This window comes from Macrobrachium nipponense, chromosome 3 (genome assembly GCF_015104395.2).
Source record: "Macrobrachium nipponense isolate FS-2020 chromosome 3, ASM1510439v2, whole genome shotgun sequence".
NCBI classification, from domain to species: Eukaryota; Metazoa; Arthropoda; class Malacostraca; order Decapoda; family Palaemonidae; genus Macrobrachium; species Macrobrachium nipponense.
Window position 1 is genome coordinate 120,447,035 of NC_087202.1, and position 24,406 is coordinate 120,471,440.

At 45.9% G+C, this 24,406-nt stretch overlaps 1 protein-coding gene across 6 annotated transcripts in view; it reads right to left on the reverse strand.

Annotated features, from left to right (window-relative positions):
* Positions 1 to 24,406, reverse strand: part of LOC135222008 (palmitoyl-protein thioesterase ABHD10, mitochondrial-like) — a 275,017-nt gene that overhangs the window by 210,815 nt on the left and 39,796 nt on the right. The window contains exon 1 of one of the 6 annotated variants that reach the window (XM_064260132.1): positions 13,812 to 13,904. The exons of the other annotated variants lie outside the window; for them this stretch is intronic. The gene's annotated coding sequence lies outside the window, so the exon portion shown is untranslated. Of the gene's footprint in view, positions 1 to 13,811; positions 13,905 to 24,406 lie in introns of those variants that run through there. 6 annotated transcript variants of the gene reach the window in all.

Sequence of the window (24,406 nt, forward strand, 5' to 3'; positions counted from 1 at the left end):
GCGCTTGGCCGTCCACTGGAGCGCGCTCGGCGTCCATTGGAGCGCGCTCGGCGTCCACTGGACGCCGCACGCCCGGTCCACGGGCGCGCTGGCTTAGTGCACCCGCGCGCCCCCTGGCTTGGGTGGGCGTCCGCTCCTCAAAAGCTTACTGCTACTATGACTTCTTTTACGTATTTCTCGGTGGAAAGACGGACACGAGTTCAGGCGACGTTCGCCTTCTTACTTCTCACTGAAAACGCATAACGAGAGAGAGAGAGAGAGGACGTGAAGCGTCCTCTTCTATAAAGCTTCTATTTAGAGGGGCTCGAGTCCATCCGAAAGCTCCAACCCCTGCGCGGGGAGGACGCTTCGGAGGACGAGAAGCAATCCTTCAGGATTCGTGCACGTGCACGCACTTAGGCCAGTCTGGGGATTTTCATCGAAACTGCCGAAGGCACGCCAGAATTCGGTGGGGGTTCCTCGTAACCCTCCTTCGGCTTTCGACATGCTCTCTCACTGGTTCTGGGAGTCAAGCAGAGGTCCCGGCCTAGAGGCGAACGAGGGGCCGATCTGACTCACCCTCCACTACACAAGGGGTATCACTGCACTTCTGCACTTCACTTTTACTCTCTAAAGCAAGCACTTTCGATTCTAAGTTACGAATCGAAGGAGCATCAGAGAAAGGGCAATTTCTCTACAGACACTGCTTAGGGCGAAGGCAACACTGCAGGGTTAGGAGTAACAAGGTTACAGAAGTAGCACTTCACAGCAATGAAGGAGAGCGAGCACCTCTCGTAGACATATACATAGCCCGTAGCATACATACAGGGTTATGCAAAATAAGTCTACAGGAAGGTTGAGCAGGTTCACTACCTGACTTTTGTTTACTGATTAATTGCGTACATACGAATCAGTCTTCCTTACGGAATTAGACATGTTACTGATTAATTGCGTACATACGAATCATACGTCTTCCTTACGGAATAGACAAAGTCTCACACTCCTTACATGACAAATCTCAACAAAGAAGCAAGAACCCATACCCCTCGTACATACCAAGTGCGAATCTACCGAAGCTTACGGTAGCCACACCCTATCTTTGCAGACAACCCCGTCTGAAACTAGCCTAACTAGATTCAGATATTTTATGCAAAAATGAATCAAATTCAAATCAATTTAAGATAGCGTATGCCTAGCCACAAATCCAAGTGAATAAATCAAAAGACAATTAGGATACTTAGGGCAATGAAGTTTCCAAAATCCTAAGACGGAGGTACTGAAAACAGGTGTTTTCAGCACCGGCGACAGAAAAATTATGTATAGAAAAATGGGAATGATTCCTGATACCCGCCTCCCAGCGGCGGGAATGGGTACTAACCACCTGACTCCCCACTGCGTGTGTCGTAAGTGTTTAAATTTCTGTCGGATCGGAAAAATACAGCTATATATATATCTGAACAGGTAAGTTTCATGAACAAACTTTATTGTATCATAACAATAACATTTTTAATGCATGACACTACCTGGCAGGTATATATAGCTGATTGACACATTTGGAGGTGGGTCATAGACAGCAACATCGTCATAATTCAAAAATTAATTCTTAATTTTTAAAATTACTATTAAGTTCTTACCTGCTAAGGTAGCTGACTTCGTAGGGTCCTGCCTCTTAGCCTGCTAAACCTTAGTAGCTCTCAACTAGGATGTGACCTGTTTGTTGAGAAAGCTAACAACAAGGGTCTGACAACTGGACATGACCATCTGCTGACAGAGAACCCTAGCCTTCATTTACCACGGGCATTCATGCTAGGAAAGTTAGTCACCTGAACCACACACACATACAATAATAAAGACTACACCAAAAAACTGAGCCAGTATTAAACCTTCTCAGAAAACCATAAAAACACTATAACCTAATTAAAATAAAAACCTGCATGTTATTAGGTTATGGGGTGGTGGAAACTCCTTTGCCCAGTACTGTACCTGAGGATACGTACGGGCCTAACGTTTGACAATTATCAAAAGTTGTCTTCACGTCTCTAAGGTAATGGGAGGCAAACACCGAGTTTGTCCTCCAAACGTCGAATTTATAATGTCCTTGAGGGCTAAATTTTTCCTGAATGCTAAGGACGTAGCTACTGCTCTCACCTCATGAGCTTTAACCTTAATCAAGCCGAAGCATTCTTCCTGACAAAGTAAATGAGCTTCTTTAATGACTTCTCTTACAAAGAAAGCCATCGCGTTTTTAGACATAGGTCTAGTAGGATCTTTAACAGAACACCACAGAGAACATGAAGTCCCCCTAATGCTTCTTGTTCTTTCTACGTAAAACCGTAAAGCTCTTACTGGGGCAAAGAACCCTTTCTGTTCTTGACCTACTAGATCAGCCAGTCCTTCAATCTCAATGATCTTGGCCACGGATGCGAAGGTTCTCATTCTTTGCTAGAACTCCTGTTGAAAAGAACAAACTGCTTTGTTGTGCTTCCAACCTACTGCTTGTCAATAGCTTGCAGCTCGCTAATCCTTTTAGCTGTAGCTAAGGCTACTAAGAAAATAGTCTTCTTCGTTAGCTCTCGCAAAGACGCACTGCCCATAGGTTCAAACCTATCCGTTTCCAAGAACTTGAGAACGACATCCAAATTCCAAGAAGGAGTTCTGCAAAGTCGATCCTTCTTCGTATTAAAAGATCTGAGAAGATCTCTAAGATCTGCGTCGTTGGACAGATCTAAACCTCTGTGCCTAAACACTGCAGACAACATACATTTATAACCTTTAATTGTCTGATTAGCCAAACCCAGTTCCTTCTTCAGATACAGAAGGAAATCTGCAATTTGTGTCACAGAGGTACTGGATGAAGAAATCTTCCGATTCTTACACCATTTGCGGAAGTTCTCCCACTTCGACTGGTACACTTTGATAGTTGATGGCCTTCGTGCTCTTGCAACTGCCTTCGCTGCTTCTCTAGAAAACCCCCTCGCTCTGACAAGTCTTTCGATAGTCTGAACGCAGTCAGACCCAGAGCGAGGGTGTTCTTGTGGAACCTGTCGAAGTGGGGTTGTTTGAGAAGATCTACTCTCGTGGTAGACTTTCTCGGAGAATCCACTGTCCATTCCAGTACCTCTGTGAACCACGTTTGGCCGGCCGGCCAGTATGGGGCTATCAGAGTCAGCCTTGTTCCTCGACTTTCTCTGAATTTCTTCATTACCCTTCCTACCCTAAAATCTTGAACGGGGGAAATGCGTACGCGTCTAGACCCGTCCAATCTAGTAGGAAGGCATCGACTGTGACTGTAAGAGGATCCGGGATTGGAGAACAATAGTTCGGTAACCTCTTCGTCACTGCGGTAGTGAAAAGATCCACTACTGGTGTGCCCCAGAGCTTCCACAGTCTCTGGCATACTTGAAGATGCAACATCCACTCTGTGGAAAGCACTTGTCCATCCCTGCTCAACAGGTCCGCTCTGACGTTCTTCTCTCCTTGAATGAACCTGGTGAGCAGGGTGACGTTTTCTCTCTCCGACCACAGAAGAACTCCTTCGCCAAGTTGCAAAGGGACAACGAGTGGGTTCCTCCTTGTTTTCGTATATATGCCAGAGCTGTGGTATTGTCCGCGTTGATCTGCACCACTTTGCCGCTGATCCACGGTCTGAACGCTTTCAGAGCCAAGAAGATCGCCATCAGTTCCTTCCTGTTTATGTGCCAGGCTTCCTCTTCTTCGTTCCAAAGGCCTGACTCCTCCCGAGGGCCCAGCGTCGCAGCCTGCTGTCTGACGCGTCTGAAAATAATATCCGGTCTGGGTTCCTCTGCTGGAGTGACGTACCTCTGACAACCTCCCCGGAACTAGCCACCACTTTAATTCCTCCTTTATCTTGAAGGAATTGTGAAACCGGAAGGAATCTGGTTGCGATCTTTTTGGCCAGACTCGTCAGAAAGAACTGTGAGGGCCTCATGTGAAGTCTCCCTAGGGAAATGAACCGCTCTAACGAAGAGAGTGTCCCCAGCAGGCTCATCCACTCTCTCGCCGAGCATTGGTCTTTCAATAGGAATTCTTGCACTTTCTGAAGGCACATGGTCTGCCTTTTGGGTGACGGAAAAGCCCGAAAAGTCACTGAGGATATCAGAATCCCAAATAAACTAGCTCCTGAGAGGGGATCAACCGTGACTTTTTCAGATTTACCATCAGACCCAGCTGCTGAGTTAAATCCAATGTGATGTTCGTGTCCTCCAGACATTGCTGTTTTGATTGTGCTCTTAAGAGCCAATCGTCGAGGTAGAGAGAGACTCTGACTCCTAACAAATGAAGCCACTTCGCCACATTCGACATATTCATTCTTGTAAAATTTGAGGAGCCGTGCACAGACCGAAGCAAAGGGCTTTGAATTGATAAATCCTGTCCTGGATCACGAATCTCAAATATTTCCTGGACCTTGGATGAATCGGAATATGGAAGTACGCATCCTGAAGGTCCAGCGTTACCATCCAGTCCCCTGGTCGTACCGCTGCCAGTACTGAATCGTTCGTCTCCATCGTAAACATGAAATTTTCATTATTAAAATGAAGTTTTATTGTATACTTACCGAACAATTATAGAGCCGTGATTTCCACGAGCGGCAGGATACTAAATTCAAATTTAGCGCGTCGGCGTCGCCAACACTGGTGGTGATGACGTCATCTCCCTCCACTCGCGGGAGAACCAGGTACAACTGCCCAGGTGAATCCAATTCTTTCTGCCCGTCCGTCCACCTAAGGGGAGGAGGGTGGGTTATAATCATAATTGTTCGGTAAGTATACAATAAAACTTCATTTTAATAATGAAAATTTCATTTTTATTGTAGTGTCTTACCGAACAATTATAGAGCTGATTACACATTCATGGGAAGGTGGGATTCAGTGGACCACTAGTATTTTTAAATGGTTACATTTATTGCAATACCAGTAAACACTCAAGGTGTCTGTTGTACCTTACCTTGTAAGAGAGCTACAGCAGACTGTTACTGCCTCTGGTCGGTGCTCTTCTTACTATTTTGTAGAGGAATTGGAATTTGACAAGTTAGCCTCTACAGAGTGGAATCCTTCCGTAGTTCAAGCGAGTCAGGCTGACTGACGGGGAGGATAGTAACAACAAAGATTGCCCTTGCCCTGGGCTAAGACCAGAAATTCAATTATACAAAAAACATTTGTCACCAACACCAGATTTAAAAAACATATATACCCAACCATTGTAAAATCTGACCTAACGACTGGTGAGTATCCCAGGTACTCAGTACCCCAGCTTCCCTTGAACTCGACAACCTATTCAAGGTGAAAAGTTAGCATAGAGGTGACGACCCCTGTGCCGTTTCTCCCAACACCATGCCAGAAACCGCCACCGGACCTAACGTTTTACAATTCTCGAAAACCGTTTCTATCTCTTTGAGATAATGACTCGCAAAAACCGAATTCGATCTCCAGAACGTGCTCTGAAGAATCGAAGCTTAAGATAATTCTTTCTGAATGCTAAAGAAGTTGCCACTGCTCTAACCTCGTGAGCTTTAACTCTCAGAACGGAAAGATTGTCGTTCTCGGACTGCGAGTGAGCTTCCCTGATAAGCTCTCTTAATAAAGAACGATATAGCATTAGAAAGAGGACGAGAGGGATTTTGAACCGAGGTCCAGAGCTTAGAAGATTGTCCTCTAATACCCTTAGTGGCAAACAGATACTGCTTAATAGCCCTGACTGGACATAAGAGCCTTTCTTCCTCCTCATGTCAACCAAATCAGATAAGTTCCTTACCACAAAACTCCTCGGCCAAGGATTAGAAGGATTCTCATTTTTGGCTAGAAAGGTCAAAGATACCGAAAATACAGCATTGCCTTGAGAGAAACCGACTCTTTTGTCTATAGCGTGCAATTCGCTGACACGCTTAGCAGAAGCTATTGTGCAATAAGAAAGAGTCCTTCTTAGTCAAGTTCCTGAGTGAACCCGACTTCAAAGGCTCAAACGGTGGCCCCATGAGGAACTTAAGCACCACATCTAAGTTCCAAGCCACTGTATCTTGCGGGAGCTTAGTGGTTTCGAAAGACCTAATGAGGTCCGACAGATCTGAATTGGAGGAAATATCCAAACCTCGATGTCGAAAAAAACCGAAGAGAGCATGGCTCTATATCCTCTGATCGTCGAAGGAGCCAGTTTCTTAGAGTTCCTAAGAAATAGAAGAAATCTGCTATTTCTGTTAAAGAGGTCGCAGAGTAGAGACTTTAGCACTTCTACACCACTCTCTGAAGATTCTCCACTTCCCTTGATAGAGTTTGTTAGAATACTCTCTCCTACGAGCGATAGCTTCTGCAGCTCTTCTTGAAAATCCTTTCGCTCTGACAAGATTCCGGACAGTCTGAACCCTGTCAGAGCTAGAGCGGACAAGTTTTGGTGGAACCTCTTGAAGTGAGGTTGTTTGAGAAGCCACTTCTCTGGAGGAAGAAGTCTGGGGAAGTCCTACTAACAACTGGAGAAGGTCCGGGAACCACTCTTTCCTGGGCCAAAGGGAGCGATTAACGTTAGTGTTACATTGCTGTGCGACATGAGCTTGTTCAGCACCTCTCTTATTAGACCGAACGGAGGGAATGCATAAGTTCCAGACCCGACCAATCCAACAGCATTGCGTCCACCGACCAAGCTAGAGGATCTGGGACGGAGAACAAAAGAGAGGAAGACGGTGTTCCTTGATGTCGCGAACAGGTCTATTGACGGTCGTCCCCAAAGGCGCCAAAGTTTCTGACAAATCTTGTTGTCCAAAGTCCACTCCAGGTACACTTGCTGTTGACGACTTACTCGTCCGCCAGGACGTTCATCTTTCCCGGAACAAATCTCGGGACTAGCTGAACCTTCGCTTCGTTTGACCACAGGAGGAGATCTTGGCTACTTCGTACAGAGAGAAAGACTGAGTCCCCCCGTTTCCGCACGTACGAGAGAGCCGTGGAGTTGTCGGAATGCACTGCCACTACTCGACCTTCTACTAAGCTCCGAAACTGTCTGAGCCCCAAGAAAATTGCTAACAGTTCCTTTACATTTATGTGGAACTTCTTCTCCTTCTCCGACCAAGCTCCTGAAGTCCGTTGATTTCCCAGTAGGGCTCCCCAACCTGTGTCCGATGGCGTCGGAAAGAACTGTAGTTCGGGAGGATGGGTCGTAAATCTAACCCTTCTTCCAACCTTGCTCGAGAGAGCCACCACCTTAGGTCCTCTTTTATTTGATCTGTGACAGGAAAGGTAATCGAGTCTGGTTGTGTCTTCCTGCACCAAGAGGCTCTCAGGAAAAACTGCAGAGGTCTCATGTGCAGTCTTCCCAACGTCACAAATTTCTCCACTGACGTCAATTTGCCCAGGAGCCTCATCCACTGATTGGCGAAACTTACCTTTTTGTCCAAGAACTCTGAACTGTCTCCAGACAGCCTTGAACCCTCTTCGGGGACAGAAAAGCCCCGAAAAACTTGAGCATTCAGAATCATCCCCAAATAAAGGATGCTCTGAGATGGAACCAACTGGGACTTCTGTTTGTTGACCAGAATTCCTAACTTTCTGGCAAGATCCAGAGTTGTTCCAAGGTCCTTCATGCACCGACTCTCTGATTCCGACCGGAGAAGCCAATCGTCCAGATAGAGGGAGATTCTTACTCCTATGTGCAGCCAGCTTCCTATCGGGGATAGAACCCTGGTGAAAACTTGAGGAGCGGTCGCTAGTCCGAAGCAAAGCGCCCGAAACTGAAACACCTTGCCTTCGAACATGAACCTCAGGTACTTCCGAGATTCGCGATGTATCGGAATGTGAAAATAAGCGTCTTGCATGTCCAGAGAGACCATCCAATCCCCCTGTCTGATGGACTCCAGAAACCGACCGAGTGGTCTCCATATGAAATTTTGTTTTCTGGACATGCAAGTTCAGGGCGCTCACATCCAAAACCGGCCTCCAGCCCCCTGATGACTTGGGAACTACAAAAAAGGCGATTGTAAAAGCCTGGAGGAAAAATCCCCTTCTATCTGTTCTATCGCTTCTTTGAGAACAAGCGCTTCCACTTCTGCGGCTAGCGCCAGAAATTTGTCTGAGCCCGGGAGGAGTATGCCTGGAATGGAATTGGCACAGGTGAGAGCGAGGGAGGTGAAATGAAACGAGAGGAATACGATAGCCGAACGAACTTGAGTACTTGCACTACCCAGGCTTCTGCTCCTCTGTTTTCCCATTCCTCCCAAAAACAGAGCCAGCCTGGCTCCCACTGGTGCATGAAGAACCGAGCTTTCATTTGGAAGGTTTGTTAACCTTGGCCGAGGCCTTAGACTGAGGTCGCAAATTCGACTTCGGCCGAAAGAAGCGCTTGGGTTTTTCTCCCTCGAAAAGGCACTTGGGCCAGAGGAGAAACCGAAGGAACAGTCTCCACAGGAGCTTTAGGTCTCTTAGTAGACTGTGCCAGTAAATCCGAAGTAGATTTCTTATCTAGCGCAGACGAAATTGACAACACTACATCGTCTGGAAAAGAGGTTATCTTTCACAAAAGGAGCAAACAAGAGAGCAGACTTCTGTTGGGAAGTAACCCTTTTAGAAGCAAAGGAGCACCAAAGTTGCCTTTTCTTAAGGGTACCAAAGGCGATGAGCGAAGCTAACTCATCACATCCATCCCTAATGGATTTGTCCGCACAGGACAGAACACCAATCCAATCCTCCGCTAACTCCTGAGAAAGAGAAGGACAGTCTTCGATCTTGGCCGCTAAAGCGCCAATAGTCCAATCAAGGAAGCTAAAGACTTCCAAAAGTTTTAAATTGATTCTTTACAACGTGGTCCAACTCAGGCGCTGTAAAGAAACTTTCGCTGCGGCGAAAGCAGATCTTCTAGAGGAGTCGATTAAACTGGAGAAGTCTCCCTGGGAGGAGGCAGAAACTCCCAGAGAAGGAGCTTCCCCAGTTACATAAAACTATACCTCTTACGAAGCAACTTAGAGGGAGGGTAAGCAAAAAGAGCCTTCCCTAAGTCTCTTTTCATAGACATCCATTTCTCAGTCTCTTTCAACGAATGTCTAACCGCTTTAGATAGAACAAGTTTTGGGAGGAGAGGGTCTGAAGTTTTCCTCCTCATCAAAAAAGTCGAAGTTGGGGAGCGCGGAGCAGCTTTCTCAAAATAATCTGGATAAGATACCAGAAGAAACTAAGGAGACGTGAATAACACGAGAGGTGATGTGAATCCTCCTCCTCTACTTCTTCTTCATTCTCCGATACCGCCGAAGAAGTAGACGGAACTACAACCGGATCTGAAGGTTTCGAACCACCCTTGGACTCATTCATCCAGTTGGTTAACATCTCTAACTGCTTGCGCAAAGGCGCCAGAGACGAATCAAAAACAGTTAACGTAGGCTTGGAGAGCATAAACTGTTCAGCAGGAGGCGGAAAAAACTACTGCGCCTCGCTCGGAGCCGCCGAATTCGAGGCGAAAAACAGGCGGCATCAGGCGTAAAACAGACGAAAAAGCGCCTAAAGAAACACCCTTAGAACTGCTAGCTACAGCGCTAAAACCACAATCTCTACTAGTAGATGGAGCCGAAAAAAGGCACAGATTGAGGCGACGAATGAGCGCTAACGGCCGCGGCGCAACCCTACTCTCAGGCTCCTTATACCGCTTGACTGGGAGGAGGCGAAGAAATCGGCGCCTGAACGCCTCTTTAAGGGATGCGAAACGGCGCGAATCTCGCCAAAGAGCGCCGCGCGACGGAGACAAATCGCTTGAATCATTCGAAAGGCGTCTGACCGCAACACCTTTCCAACGCTTAACCGAGCCCTGTTGAGGCGCAACAGGCTCAACAAGAGAGGCGCCTGTCTGTGGGCAAATCCCGTCGATCCCGACTCCAGTTATGTCTTCTCCCCGGTGCGGGGGAGCTGGACAGTGACCTTTGTCTAGGAGACGTGTCAGGACAGACAGACACCCTCAACTACACTCTTACCTGAACCGCTTTTCTCCAAAAACGTCTAACTGAATTACCAAGTTGCAAAACCGTATTCGCTAGTACCGAAAATTTCTGATCTAACCTCGATTCCAGACTGGCAATGGTGTCGGAAGAAACTACACGGGAAGCCGGAGAAGTGGGATTAGTAGGAGGAATAGGAGGTGTTAGTTAAAGGAGACATAAACAATTTGAGGAGAAACAGAAGGAACAGATGCATCGCAAGACGAAGCAGAGCTAAGGCTACTTTCCCTAAGCGCTGCTTTTCTAATTCTGTCTTTAGCTAATTCTCGAGTATGAACTAAAAAACTTCCATTGAGAATCAGTCCAATCACTACACTCGTTACATGTTCGATCTGCTGAACAACCTGTCCCTACACTTAACACATTTAGTGTGAGAATCATACTCTAACTTGGATAATCTAGTTTTACATCCTGAGATGCAAAACCTAACTCCCGACGGACTAGAATCCGACATGGCAACGCCTAAATAAAAGCAAAATAACAACAACGCCAAAAAAGAGTACTTCACCAATTCGAAGATCAAATCCACAAGAAAAAAAGCGAAGCAAAGTCATCCAACCGCACCGACCACCGATGTTCACCGGACGCCGGCAGGAAAAGAATTGAATTCACCTGGGCAGTTGTACCTGGTTCTCCCGCGAGTGGAGGGATAGTGACGTCATCACCACCAGTGTTGGCGACGCCGACGCGCTAAATTTGAATTAGTATCCTGCCGCTCGTGGAAATCACGGCTCTATAATTGTTCGGTAAGACATACAATAAAAATTGGTCTCTTCTACGAACAAGTTTAGCTGACTTACGTCCAGTACTGGCCTCCAACCTCCTGAAGACTTCGGTACTAGAAACAGACTGTTGTAAAAACCTGGGGATTCGTGATCCAGAACCGGTTCTATGGCTCCCTTTTCTAACATGCTGACAACTTGATGCCAAAGAGCCTCTCTCTTCTCTAAATTGATGTAATGAGCCCCTAGGGCTCTCGGAGCTGTAGCGAGAGGTGGTTTCTTGAGAAAGGGGATCTTGTATCCTTCCTTCGCTACCTTTACAGACCAAGGATCCGCTCCTTTGCTTTGCCAGACTTCCCAGAAGTCTAAAAGTCTGGCCCCAACACAAGTCTGGAGGACTTCTGAATCATTGCTTGGTTGAGGTTTTCGAACCTCTTTTGGCTGGAACTCTTTTCCCTCTAAAGGCTGGTCGGGAAAAAGTCCTACCCCGAAAGGGCTGCTGTGATGTTCTTGTATCCTTCGGAGTCTTCTTCATTACGTTAGAAGGTAAATACTTCCTTACAGAAGACGTTAGTAGATCCTGAGTAGCCTTCTGAGTGAGGAGAGCGAGATGTCCTTAATGATATCCTGAGGAAAGAGCTGTCCTGGAAAGAGGAGAGAACATCAACTCCGACTGCGCGTTCGAGACTCCTTTCGCAGCGAACGAGCACAAAAGATGTCTTTTCTTCAAAACGCCTGCTGTAAAAAGTGAAGCCAGTTCATTAGCTCCATCTCTCAAGGCTTTATCCATACAGGACATGATACTTCTCGGATTCTGAAGAATCTTCCATCTCTGAAGTCCGAGCCAGAGCCCCCAACGACCAGTCAAGAAAATTAAAAACCTCAAAAGTCCGATAGATACCTTTGAGTAAATGGTCGAACTCTGACGAAGTCCACCACACTTTTGGCTGAATGTAAAGCAGTCCTACGGGAGCTGTCCACTATGTTGGAAAAGTCTCCCTGGGAGGAGGCAGGAACTCCCAGGCCAAGACTTTCACCCCCGTAGCGAACCAAACACCAGACTTAGAAGCCAACTTGGCCCGGAGGAAAACGCAAAAAGAAGTCTTCCCCGACTCTCTCTTCTCCTTCAACCAACTCATTTACACGTTGAAGGGCTTTCTTGGCTGAAATAGACAAAGTCATTTTCAAAAAAGACGATTTCTTGGTTGTCTTCGTCTTCGAAAATTGAGACAAAGGCGATGGCGGGCCTGAAGGTTGAAAAGTCTCCTTCAAACAAAGAAAGGAGGCACTCTGTAAGTCTCTTGTAGTCCGAGGAAGGAGCTTCCACATTCTTGTCCTCTCCGCACTCTCCACAAATCTTCCTCCTGCGAAGAAATATCTTGAAAACCAGATCCTGATGACTCTCCAAAGCGGGATCCTTATGCAGAGCCTGCTTAGAGAGCGAATGCGGAGCTGTCTCCTTGTAAAACTCCTCTCTTCCTTGTCGAGAAAAAGTTTCCACATGCTGCCGCCTGCGTCCTGCGTCCTCCTGAACGTATGCTTCCACCATGCGTCCATCACTCTTCCTCTTGCGTCCTGCGTCCTGCACTGCTTCGTCCTTCTTAAGGGATGCACTGCGTCCTGGCTTGCGCTGCACGTCCTGCGTCCTCTTGGAGGACTTAACCGGGAGAGACGAGTCCTTCCGTCTAACCGAAGGCTGTTCGGGCTTCTCCCGTGATTGGACAATCACTGCTAATCTCTCCTGCATGTCCCGCAGAACTTCCTTCGTCTCCGCTTCCTTACGAGACTCTTGATGATGAGGAGATCGAGGACGCACCGGGCTAACACGGAGAGGTGAGCGATCCTGCGGTCTACGCAGTGGAGTTCCTCTAATCGGAGAAACACCTCTCATCGCACCGCTAGTTACTTCCAACGGACGAGAAATCCTCTTCCTTTTGATAGGGATAGCTTCTTCATCCTCCGATGAAAAAATCTCAGGGCTACTCCACCCTTCTTGATCAACAGCCCTTTCATCCTGTGATGAGGAAGGAAAGTATGACCTCTTGAGAGGACGCGATACTTCCGCGAAACGCCTACTCCTTCCTGACGCCGAACTATCCGATGAATAACGGCACTTCCCAGTATCGCCTTTTCCATGGCGTACTGCTGCAGCCTGGGAAGCAAACAGGACTGCCTGAAGGACAACGATCGCGAGTAAACCCTCTCGCCTCCCTTCGACTGTCGACATGCCTTCTCCCTTGGGTCTGGGAGCTTGACAGAGGTCTCGGTCTAGGAGCACGAGAGGGACGATCAGGCCCTCCACAACACTGTCACTAAACACTTCCACTTTGTCTGTTAATCGTTTAATTTGATCTCCCATGGACGCAAGGGCAGCGAACACTTTCACAATTTGTGGATCAGTAGTAACCTCAGATACAGCAACGGGCACAGGAGAAACCTGAGGGGAAGGTGCTACATCTACATGTGAATGAGCTGGAGAAGACACATGCAAAGATTCATTCATAGGCTTACTCGAAGACCCCGATCTCTCACTCCTAGAGACAGATCTTCTCACCCGATCTTTTTCTAATCTCTCAACATACTTCATAAGAGCCTTCCATCTTCTTTCTCCATTCAGACACTGACGTCATTGCACCTATTGTCCCACATACATACAAACTCCGACACTTCTTACAAATAGTAGTGGATCTACCTATGATTTCGGCAGTCTCACCTTACACCCTTCTTTCACACAAACTCTCCAAACATACTTCCTGAATCAGACATACTAAATCAAAATCCAAACCAAATGGCGATTGCCACGCTAAACTTCGTGAATACGATACCAATATCCAAAAAGTCAGCTCAAACGAGCAGGAAATTCTATCAGAGAACCAACAACGATGTTGCCGGTTCGGCTGGCAGAGAAAATCTGAGGAAAACGGGAATAGTTCCAAGTACCAGCGCCACGGGAACGGGGTGGCCATCACCTGATGGCCACCCCGAACTACCAGTGTACTAGCGGTTGCCGCGAGTTTTGAAATTCTGCCAGTGCGTCAAGAGGATAAGCTATATATATACCTGCCAGGTAAGTGTCATGCATAAAAATAGAAAATAATAGCACTAAATCATTGCATACTGTTCCTCACCTGAAAGAGCTGTTACAGGAAGGTGCTATCTCTGGTTAGCTCTCATCTTATCCGTGTAGGGTGTGGCTTCATTGGTCACTCTCTCCCCTACAACGGTGAACTCTGTAGCAAGGTATGAAACCGTTTACTACGAAACATACAGGTGGTCAGTTGCCCCTGGCCTGGGCATGTGTCTGACTAACCACAACCAGATTGTACAACAATAAACACCTACACTAACAAAAATGATATTGTTATGATACAATAAAGTTTGTTCATACTTACCTGGCAGATATATATATAGCTGTATTTTTGAAGTCCGACAGAATTTTAAAAACTTCCGACACACGCAGTGGTCGGCCAGGTGGTTAGTACCCATTCCCGCCGCTGGGAGGCGGGTTATCAGGAACCATTCCCATTTTCTATTCATAATTTTTATTTCCACTGTCCCCTAAGGAGGTGGGTGGGTGGGTACTTGATTATATATATCTGCCAGGTAAGTATGAAACAAACTTTATTGTATCATAACAATATCATTTTGTTCATGAAACTTACCTGTCAGATATATATATAGCTGAATCCCACCTTTGGAGGTGGGAAGGACAGAATAGAAGGATTTTGGGAAACAAATGCATGCAGATGATTTACATCTTGGTTCCACCTGTTAGCATAGCTGGCTTCGTGGTTACTGCCACGTAAGTCTGCTTGTGCTACTAGAGTTGCCAGCGAGGTAGAGACCTATATAGCTGGTGCACTCCAGATGATCTGTCAAACAGGGGCGGAGACCACGACGTGACTAGACCATATTGACCATACCATGAGGGCTAAGAAGTAAAATAAATATATATATATATAAATATATATATCACCACCTGACAACCTAGCCAAAGTTAAGGTGTGTTAACTAAGGCTTAAGAGTTAAGAAGTCGCCGTTGTCGGCGACTCAACAACTAAAATTAAGAGCTCTTCCTAACCATTTTCTACAGGATAGGATGAGTGGTACTTCTTGCCCCCAAGATTGTGTCTGCAGACACGTATGGCCCTAGCGAGCAGCAGATCTACTATGCCATCTTCACATCTCACAGGGAGTGTGAAGTGAACACAGAGTTGCTTCGCTAAAAACATGGTACTCAGGATGTTTGCTGAGTGCCAAAAATGCTCTATTGAAATGCTTCGAGGCGCGCCCTCACCTCGTGAGCATTCAGATAAAAGATTTCAAATCTTTGTGCAAAACACAATGAAGGAGCATTTTTGAAAGAACTCCTTAACACTAAAGCCAAGGCTGTTCTCGTTATGGGCAAGTCTGGTCTTTTTCGGAAACACTGCAGATTGCCCGATTGACTTCGACTTTTCTTGAGTTTTATGTAGATAAAAACTTGAGAGACAGCAGGGCATCAGGACTCTCTCTGGCTCCTGCCCCCTAATTGTGCCATTCCTTGCTTACAAGCTCCTGGCCCCAAGGACCAAAAACGGGTTACCATTCTTAGGCCACAACGGAAGGGTTAGAGAGACACAGCCTTGTGTTCTCTAAAGCCAAAACTTGTGACGATGGCTTAAAATCTCACTAACCCTCTTTGTCGTATCTAGGGTGGTTAGAAGAAGGCCTTCCTGATCACATGCAAGAAGTAACAGGTAGGAGAGGTTCGAATGCTTTGACATCAAGAACTTCAGATTACGTCTAAGTTCCATATTGAAAGCTTCGATCTGGACCTTGCACAGTCAGTCCGTCTGTATAAAGTCAGGTGACCGACCAGTTGACCAGTCAGACGAATCAAGGACAGCAGGCTGTACCCTGAAAGACCATAAGGCACTATTCTCGCTGAAGGAGAGTGTCGGACTGCCTGGGCGATTCAATCTAAGCAAACCTTGGGGGTGTATCAACGCAACCAACGTCGTCAGCGAATCAACTCCTGACTCGAGCTTCTGGTGCCAGGAGAAAGGAGCGAGGAGCAAAAAGGCGATTCAGTTCCCGAAGGAAGAATGCCTGACAGTCCAACCTGGTCTCATGTTACACGATCATCGGGTGTTATAAACGCAACCGACTTCGTCAACAAGAAACTCAGGGCTACTATATGCGCTGATCTCGCACGAGTGCCTGACTCCGAGAAAAACAGGGTGAGACCAAAAAAAGTAGATGGTGAGCGAGGTTCGAGATTCCACAGAACTCAAAAGATCGTGAAGGGCTTTGTTGTTGACAGACGCAAATCTCTGAGCCCAAAGGCCGTCAACAACATATTTGCGTACTTTCTTTAAAGTTGTGACTGCCAGCTCTATTTCCCAATTCTTTCAGACGGAAATGGAAGACGGTAATCTTATTCCTGTCAACATCTCGATAGCCTGAACGTAGTCAAGACTCAGAGCGGGAGAGGTTATAGGTACCTTTCGAGTTAGAGTAGACCGACTCTCTCGGAAAAGGTCCTTGGAAAGTGAACTAGGAAGTATGTGACCTCTGTGAATCCAGATCCTGAAGGCCCAACATGGGGCGATCAGCGTCATTGTCGCTCCCTGTGACGTCATAAATCCTCTTTTATTTTCATTTCCTAAGCGATTGAAAAAAGGGGAAAAAATGGGGAAAAAGAGACTAAATATCCATCCCGTTAAATATCATAGGATGGTTTCGTTTCAATGGTACCGATCCCGGATCGAGAATAAGGGAGCAGAGAAGAAGGAAAGCCTCTTCGTCCTCAACATATCGAAGAGAAAGAATGAAAGGGCGTCCCCTAAAGTCTCCACAACTCTCAACTTACTTCTAAACGGAAAGATTCCACTCGGAAGTCAATAGTTGCTGCCGTCGATCGAGAACGATTCGTACGGACTTTTGCAATCCGGTAACAAAAAACCCCGAAAACCTCTAGAGGATCGTTACATTCTACGCCTGTTGTTTATAATGGTTCTCTTTTGTAAACTCGAACAGGGACGAGAGAAGATTACTTCCTTAAGATATGAGAGAGCTGTTGGAATATCAGAGTTGATCTGGACCACTGTTTCCCCAAAACTCGTTACGAGGACTGGAGGTACTACCGAATCGCTTTTACTTCTTTCGATTAAGATCCAGGACATCTGAAACCCTATCCATGTCCGGCACTTCTTTTCTATCACCTCAGGTGATAAACGCACTGAGAGATGTTTCAGAATCATTCCTAGATCTTGAATAATATTTCAGTTTCCCGGTAGGAAAAAACTGTGGTCCTGAATTGCAGTCTATTCGGGGGAAACAAACTTCTTCAGGAGGAAATGGGTCCCCAAGCAAGCTCATCCATTCCCTCCCCGAGTATGCTTACTCCCTAATAAGGCTGCGCTTTGCCTAAGCAGGAGAGCATATAAAAGTGCAATGTTGCGGTAGACTCGAGTTCTATTACCGTGCGGTAACGAGCACCGAAAGGATTAGAGATAACTCTGTTAACATAGTAGGCAAAACGAATGCACGTTTATTCATTCACGTAAGAAAAATCCCTCAATCTTAGGGCTAAAGTCCGTGATTGTAGGGCAGAGGTACAGTTCGTTCAGTCAATCCCGCAGGAGAGACGTAACCGCAGCACAAGAGATACGGTTTTAGTCAGTCAATCCCGCAGGAGAGAGAGACCGTAACTCACGGCGCATGACAGCGCCCGATCTGTTTACTGGCTCGGTTGGACTGGAAGACAGACACAGTGACAGCAGCAGCCAGCAGCTTACGAACGTCGTCTCTTAACTTATGTCTGGGTTGCCAGCTACCCTATTCTACGAAGAAATAGGTCCGTTCTTTTTTAAATTTTTTGAGCCGAAAGACTCTCAAGCTGGGTATATTTAAGCGAACAGAAAACGCTAAATATATAGATGCGTTTTTGTCGTCAGAACACTACCATACAAACGGTAAAAGATAAATCGGAAACTCCTGGAAGGCTGCAGGGAGTAACGATTAAATGTCCTTAAAATAGACAAATAGACCCTCGGTTGCCATCCGAAGAGGTAAACTACAGCAAGCGTATATGACTTGAACCAACCAGAAGTAAAATAACGCAAGCAAAAATAGGAAAATTATATCACAATAAAGTTTGTTCATACTTACCTGGCAGACATTATATATAGCTGAATTCGGAAATACAGCTACTACATATCTGACAGGCAAGTTTCATGAACAAAACTTAAGAGAATCGAAAGCAGTCAGCTCAAACTTTTTCTTATGTTACTGGGACATAAGCGTTCATATGACGTAGTCTACAAGTCTATTTCTTGTACGAGTCTGCGGAAAAAATGACGAATGAGAGATCTTTCCGAATCTTGCAATCAAAAGAGCTTTTATTTCGCTTACTGCAATATCAAGTTAATGAGATGTTTGTCAATGAGAAACTAAACCCATTTACGGGACAAGAGATATTTTGTCAATGAGGATACCCCACTTACTTGACAAAAAACGAAAGTATATTGCAATGGGGGAAAGTCACTGAATTGCCAAAAAACGGTAATCCAGGGAGTCAAAGCATTTAATTTTTTTCGATTCCCGCTCAAACGAGGAAGGGGCAGAATCCTGTTAAGAGACTGGGCTTACGGCAGGTAGAACGATGATGTTCAATCGGCAGCGTAGTCCCGACTAGAAACTAACAAAATCTATCATCTGAAAACCCTTTCAGATGGGCTAAAAAAAGCTTGCAAAATTATCCTGGGAAGAGGAAGAAACTCTCCAACCAGCTTCCCTCCTCCCTATCACAAACTAATGCCCTGCTAAAGCTTAAAAATTTATTGGCAGTATGGCAAAGGAAGTCCTGTCTTGCGCTTTCTGAAAGAGCGTCCTTTTGATGAGTGCCTTTTGCAAGAATCCCACTGAACGTTGCCGAGATCCTGACGTGCAGGACATCGAGCCTTACATAACCCGTAACTGCCTTATCGCAAAGTCTTGACTGAGGTAGTGGGCAACCTTAAATTTATTGGCCAAATGGCTAAGGTTGCGGTAGAGCAAACGAGATCTTCCCTTGAGCTTTCCTTAACTCCATCCACCTATGCGAAAAAGCAATATAATTGACAGAGACCTCTTGAATTCACGAAACCCCGATGTTTCTGCTTGGGTTTCGAAGAAAGAAGTTGTGTCACTTTAAACTTCCTCCGAAGCACTGCCTACTTCACATTCTTTGCAGGTGAGGTAAAAGGTATCACCGGGAGGTAGAGGGTAAACATCTTTAGGCCCATATCTGAAACAAGAGCTTGAAGAGTTCAACAGAAACGTTCAGCCAGGCGACACACCTGGCGTGCGCTGGTGCACGCTCGGCGTTTCCACTGGCGCGCGCGCTCGGCGTCCACTGGAACGCGCTCGGCGTCCACTGGAGCGCGCTCGGCGTCCATGGAGCGCGCTCGGCGTCCAATGGCGCGCACTTGGCATGCACCCCGCGCGCAGCCTGGAGTCCATCCGAGCTCCCGGGCGTCCGCTCTCAAAAGCTTCCTGTACTATGACTTCTTTTACGTATTTCTCTGGTGGGGGAAAGACGGACACGAGTTCAGGCGACGTTGCGCCTTCTTACTTCTCACTGAAACGCATAACGAGAGAGAGAGAGAGACACGTGAAGCGTCCTCTTCTATAAGCTTCTATTTAGAGGGCGCGAGTCCTTCCGGAAAGCTCCAACCCCCTGCATGGGGAGGACGCTTCGGAGGACGAAAGAAGCAATCTTTCCAGGATTCGTTGCACGCGCACAGCACGTTGGCAGATGGGGATTTTTCATCAGAAAACTGCCGAAGGCACGCCCAGATCGGTGGGGGTTCCTTTGTAACCCTCCTTAGGCTTTCGACAGCTCCCTCCCCGGGTCCTGGGAGTCAAGCAGAGGTCCCGGCCTAGAGGCGAAACGAGGCCGATCTGACGCACCCTCCACTTACAACAAGGGTATCACTGCACTTCTGCACTTCACTTTTTACTCTCTAAGCAAGCAAATTTCGATTCTAAGATACGAATTCGAAAGAGTTAATCAGAGAAAGGGTAAATTCTCTACAGACACTGCTTAGGGCCCGAAGGCAACACTGCAGGGTTAGGAGTAACAATACAGAAGTAGCACTTCACAGCAATGAAGGAGAGCGGAGCACCTCTCGTAGACCTATTTCATAGCCCGTAGGCCATACTACAGGTTAGGCAAATAAAAGTCTACAGGAAGGTTAGCAGGTTCCAAAACTACCCTGACCTTTTGTTACTGATTAATTGCGTAAACCTAACGAATCATACGTCTTCCTTACGGAATAGACATGTTTACTGATTAATGCGTACATACGAAAAAAAATCATACGTCTTCCTTACGGGAATAGACAAAGTCTCACATCCTTACATGGACAAATTTCAACAAAGAAGCAAGACCCATACCCCTCGTACATACCAAAGTGCGGATCTACCGAAGCTTTCGGTAGCCACACCCTATCTTTGCAGACAACCCCGTCGAAAAACTAGCCTAATTAGATTCAGATATTTTTATGCAAAAATGAATCAAATTCAAATCAATTTAAGATAGCGTATGCCCTAGCCACAAACAATCCCACAAATCCAAGTAAATAAATCAAAAGGGGACAATAGGATACTTAGCGGCAATGAAGTTTCCAAAATCCTAAGACGGAGGTACTGAAAACAGGTGTTTTCAGCACCAGCGACAGAAAAAATTATGAATAGAAAATTGGGAATGGTTCCTGATACCCGCCTCCCAGCGGCGGGAATGGGTACTAACCACCCTGGCCCGACCCCAACTGCGTGTGTCGGAAGTTTTTTAAAATTCTGTCGGACTTCAGAAAATACAGCTATATATATATCTGACAGGTAAGTTTCATGAACAAAATAAAAAAATTACTAACCCAACCACTAAGTGCCCACAGCGCTCCAAGCACCAAGGTCCCCTCAGACTCCCCTTGAACGCAACACCTGATATCAAGGGAAAAAAATACAGATGGGAAGGAAAAGCTTCCTACGCTTCCTCCCCATAAACAACCTGCCAGCCATGGATACCCTAATGCATTGCACTTATCGTAAATCACTTCCAAATTCTTCAAAATAATGTTGCAAAGACCAATCAACACTTCCAATGGGTAGTCTGTAAAATAGACTAGATATACAAAATTATGTAATGTCTAAAAGACAATAATGTGGCTGGCTACTGATCTGTATCTTGTGAGCTTTAGCTCATACTAAATTTAGGTCCTCCTCTTCCACCTGCATATGGAACTCCTGATTAATTCCTTCAGGAAAAAAGCCAAGTCTAGACATGGCCTGGGACAGGTTTTTAACTGATTAGAGGACCCTTTAATCTTTTCTGTCTTGCCTAAATAGTATCTTTAGTGCTCTAACTGGGCTGTGTCCTCTCTTCTTTTGATGACAAAAGAAATGAAGCCACGTTTGTTTAGGGTCTTCATTCTTGGCTAGAAAGCCCCAATGTTAAGGGAAAATACTGCATCTTGTGAGAAGCTACATTCTTGTCAATTGGTGTATCTTGCTCGCTCTTTGGCTGTTGCTAAAGCAAGTACGAAAAGGGTACTTCCTCGTAAGACTTCTAAGAGATGTGAAGAGGTTTGAATTTGGGTCCCAACAGCCACTCCAAGGACCACATCCAGACTCCAAGTGGACCGTTTCCGAGGTCTTTGGACTTATTGTATCGAAAGACCTTATGAGGTCCAAGATGTCCTGGTTGTAGAAATGTCTAGACCTCTATGATGGAATACAGAGCTGAGCCAATACTCTGTATCCTTAGATACAATATAAAATCTGCTATATTTTGTCAAAGAAGTTAAAGAAGACGAGACATCGTATCTTCTGCACCAATCCCTAGAGATTGCCCATTTGGCGCCCGCCTGATAAGACTGTCAGACAAAGATCTTCTGCACTAGCGATATCCTCTGAAGCTGCTCCTGGAAAATCCTTTTGTCGGATGAGTTTCCTGACAGTCTGTAACCTGTCAGGGCCTGGTGGACAATCCTTAAGGAATCCCTGTTGAAGTTGGGTTGTAGCAGCCTCAGAAAATCTGTCAGTAGCAACAGTAAAAATCTGGGAACCACGTTTGTCGTGGTCCAGAATACGGCTACCAGGGGGGTGGGTTGTAACATTGTTGTTGGGTTCTGTTTATCATCTCTCTTTCTCTGTCGCCCAAACAACGTGAGTCGGGACTGGTGAGCAATAAATCAGAAGTCTCTGATTCTTTGATGTTTGCAAAAAGATGTAGTACTAATGGCCTCCCATAGTTCCAGACCCTCACACACCTGAGGATGAAGAGTCCATTCATAGGGGAGCCTGTTTATGACGATTCAGGTCATCCGCAATCACTTGAGTTTGCCCTGGATGAAAACTGGTTACCAACTTTGTGTTGTTGTTGGAAGCCCCATACAAGAAGGGTTCACTTCTTAATAAAGGGAGAATGAACGGGAGTCCCCCCCACCCCCCTTACTCTTTATAGATGACAGGGCGTGTGTTATCAGAATGAACCGTCACAATTTTGTCTTGTACTTCCTGAGAAAAATGTTTGGAGGCCTTGCTTGAAATAAGCGGACCAATTCTCCTTTAGATTGACAAAAAAAAAATGGCAGTGTTTTTTTCTGCTCTTCAAACCACGTTCTCGACACTTCTTGATCACCCAAAAGGGCTCCCCATCCTAGGTCGGATGCGTCTCCATAAAAATTCTAAGTTGGGGTTCGACGGATAGAGGACTTGCCCTAGGAAAGTCGCTTTCTAAATTCCACCACCCGGGATCCTCCTTGATCTCTAATGACAGAGGAAAAATCACAGTTTTTGAAAGTAAATTGTATTTCTCCTAACTATACAAACCTGAGGTCCTTTACATAAGGAATTACTATTCAGCGCCAGCTGGGGGACTGGTCATAAGATTTACTAACAAAAGTAAATCGGCAGTAACTGCTTGTCCGATGGTCGGGAGTCCCGCCCTGACAGGAGGTAAACATATCACTTTGCTTTAGGACAGGAACAGAGTGAGGGGTGGCATGAGGTGACTAAATGTAAAGGACCCTCAGGTTTGTATAGTTAGGAAAAATGATATGTATGATACAATTAAGTTTTTTTTGTTCATACTTACCTGGCAGATATATATATAGCTGTATTTTTCGAATCCGACAGAAATTTAAAACACTTCGACCACGCAGTGGGAGTCAGGTGGTTAGTACCCATTCCCGCCGCTGGGAGGCGGGTATCAGGAATCATTCCCATTTTCTATTCATAATTTTTATTTCCACTCTCCTGAGGAGGTGGGGTGGGTACTTGATTATATATATCTGCCAGGTAAGTATGAAACAAACTTAACTTGTATCATTACATATCATTTTGTTCATGAAACTTACCTGTCAGATATATATATAGCTGAATCCCACTTTTGGTGGTGGGGAGTAGACAGAATAGAAGATTTTTAGGAAAAACTATATATGCAGATAATGATATCTTGATTCCTTACTGTTAGCATAGCTGACTTCTTGGTTAACTGCCGCGTAACGTCTGCTTGTGCTAACTAGAGTTGCCAGCGATATATATAAAAAATATATATCACCACCTGACCCACCTAGCCAAAGTTAAGGTGTGTTAACTAAGGCTTAAGAGTTAAGAAGTCACCGTTGTCGGCGAATCAACTACTAAATTAAGAGCTCTTCCTAACCATTTCTACAGGATAGGGATGAGTGGTACTTCTTTGCCCCCAAGATTGTGTCTGCAGACACGTATGGCCCTAGAGCAGCAGATCTATATGCCATCTTCACATCGCAGGAGTGTGAATTGAACACAGAGTTGCTTCGCTAAAACATGGTACTCAGATGTTGCTGAGTGCCATGCTCTGTTTGAAAATGCTTCCGAGGCCGCGCCCTCACCTCGGTGAGCATTCAATCAAAGATTTCAATCTGTTTGTGCAAACACAAGAAGGAGCTTTTTTGAAAGACCTCCTTAACAAATAAAGCGCCAGGGGTGTTTTCTTCGATATGGGCAAAAGTCTGGTCTTTTCGGAAACACTGCAGATTGTCCGTACGACTTCGAACTTTCTTGAGTTTTATGTAGATAAAACTTGAGAGACCTGACAGGGCACAGGACTCTCTCCTGGCTCCTCCCACTAATTGTGCCATCCTTGCTTCCAAGCTCCTGGCCCCCAAGGACCAAAAACGGTTTCCATTTCTTAGCCAAATAACGAAAAGCTTAGAGAGCACACCGCCTTGTGTTCTCTAAAGCCAAAACTTGTGACGATGCTTAAAATCTCACTAACCCTCTTTGTCGTATCTAGGGTGGTTAGAAAAATGCCTTCCTGATCACATGCAAGAAGTTAACGTAGGAGATGTTCGAATGCTTTGCATCAAGAACTTTCAGGGACCCTATGTCTAAGTTCCATATTGAAAGCTTCGATCTGGGGACATGCACAGTCAGTCCGTCTGTACTAACGTCAGGTGGACGACCAGTTGACCAGTCAGACGAATCAAGGACAGCAAGGCTGTACCCTGAAGACCATAGGCACTATTCTTCGCTGAAGGATGAGTGTTTGGGACTGCCTGGGCGATTCAAGCTAAGCAAACCTTGGGGGGTGTATCAACGCAAACCCAAACGTCGGTTAGCGTAATCAACTCCTGAGCCACTCCTGATCGAGGCTTTGGTTGGTGCAGGAGAAAGGTCGAGGAGCGGAAAAAAGCGATTCAGTCCCCGAAGG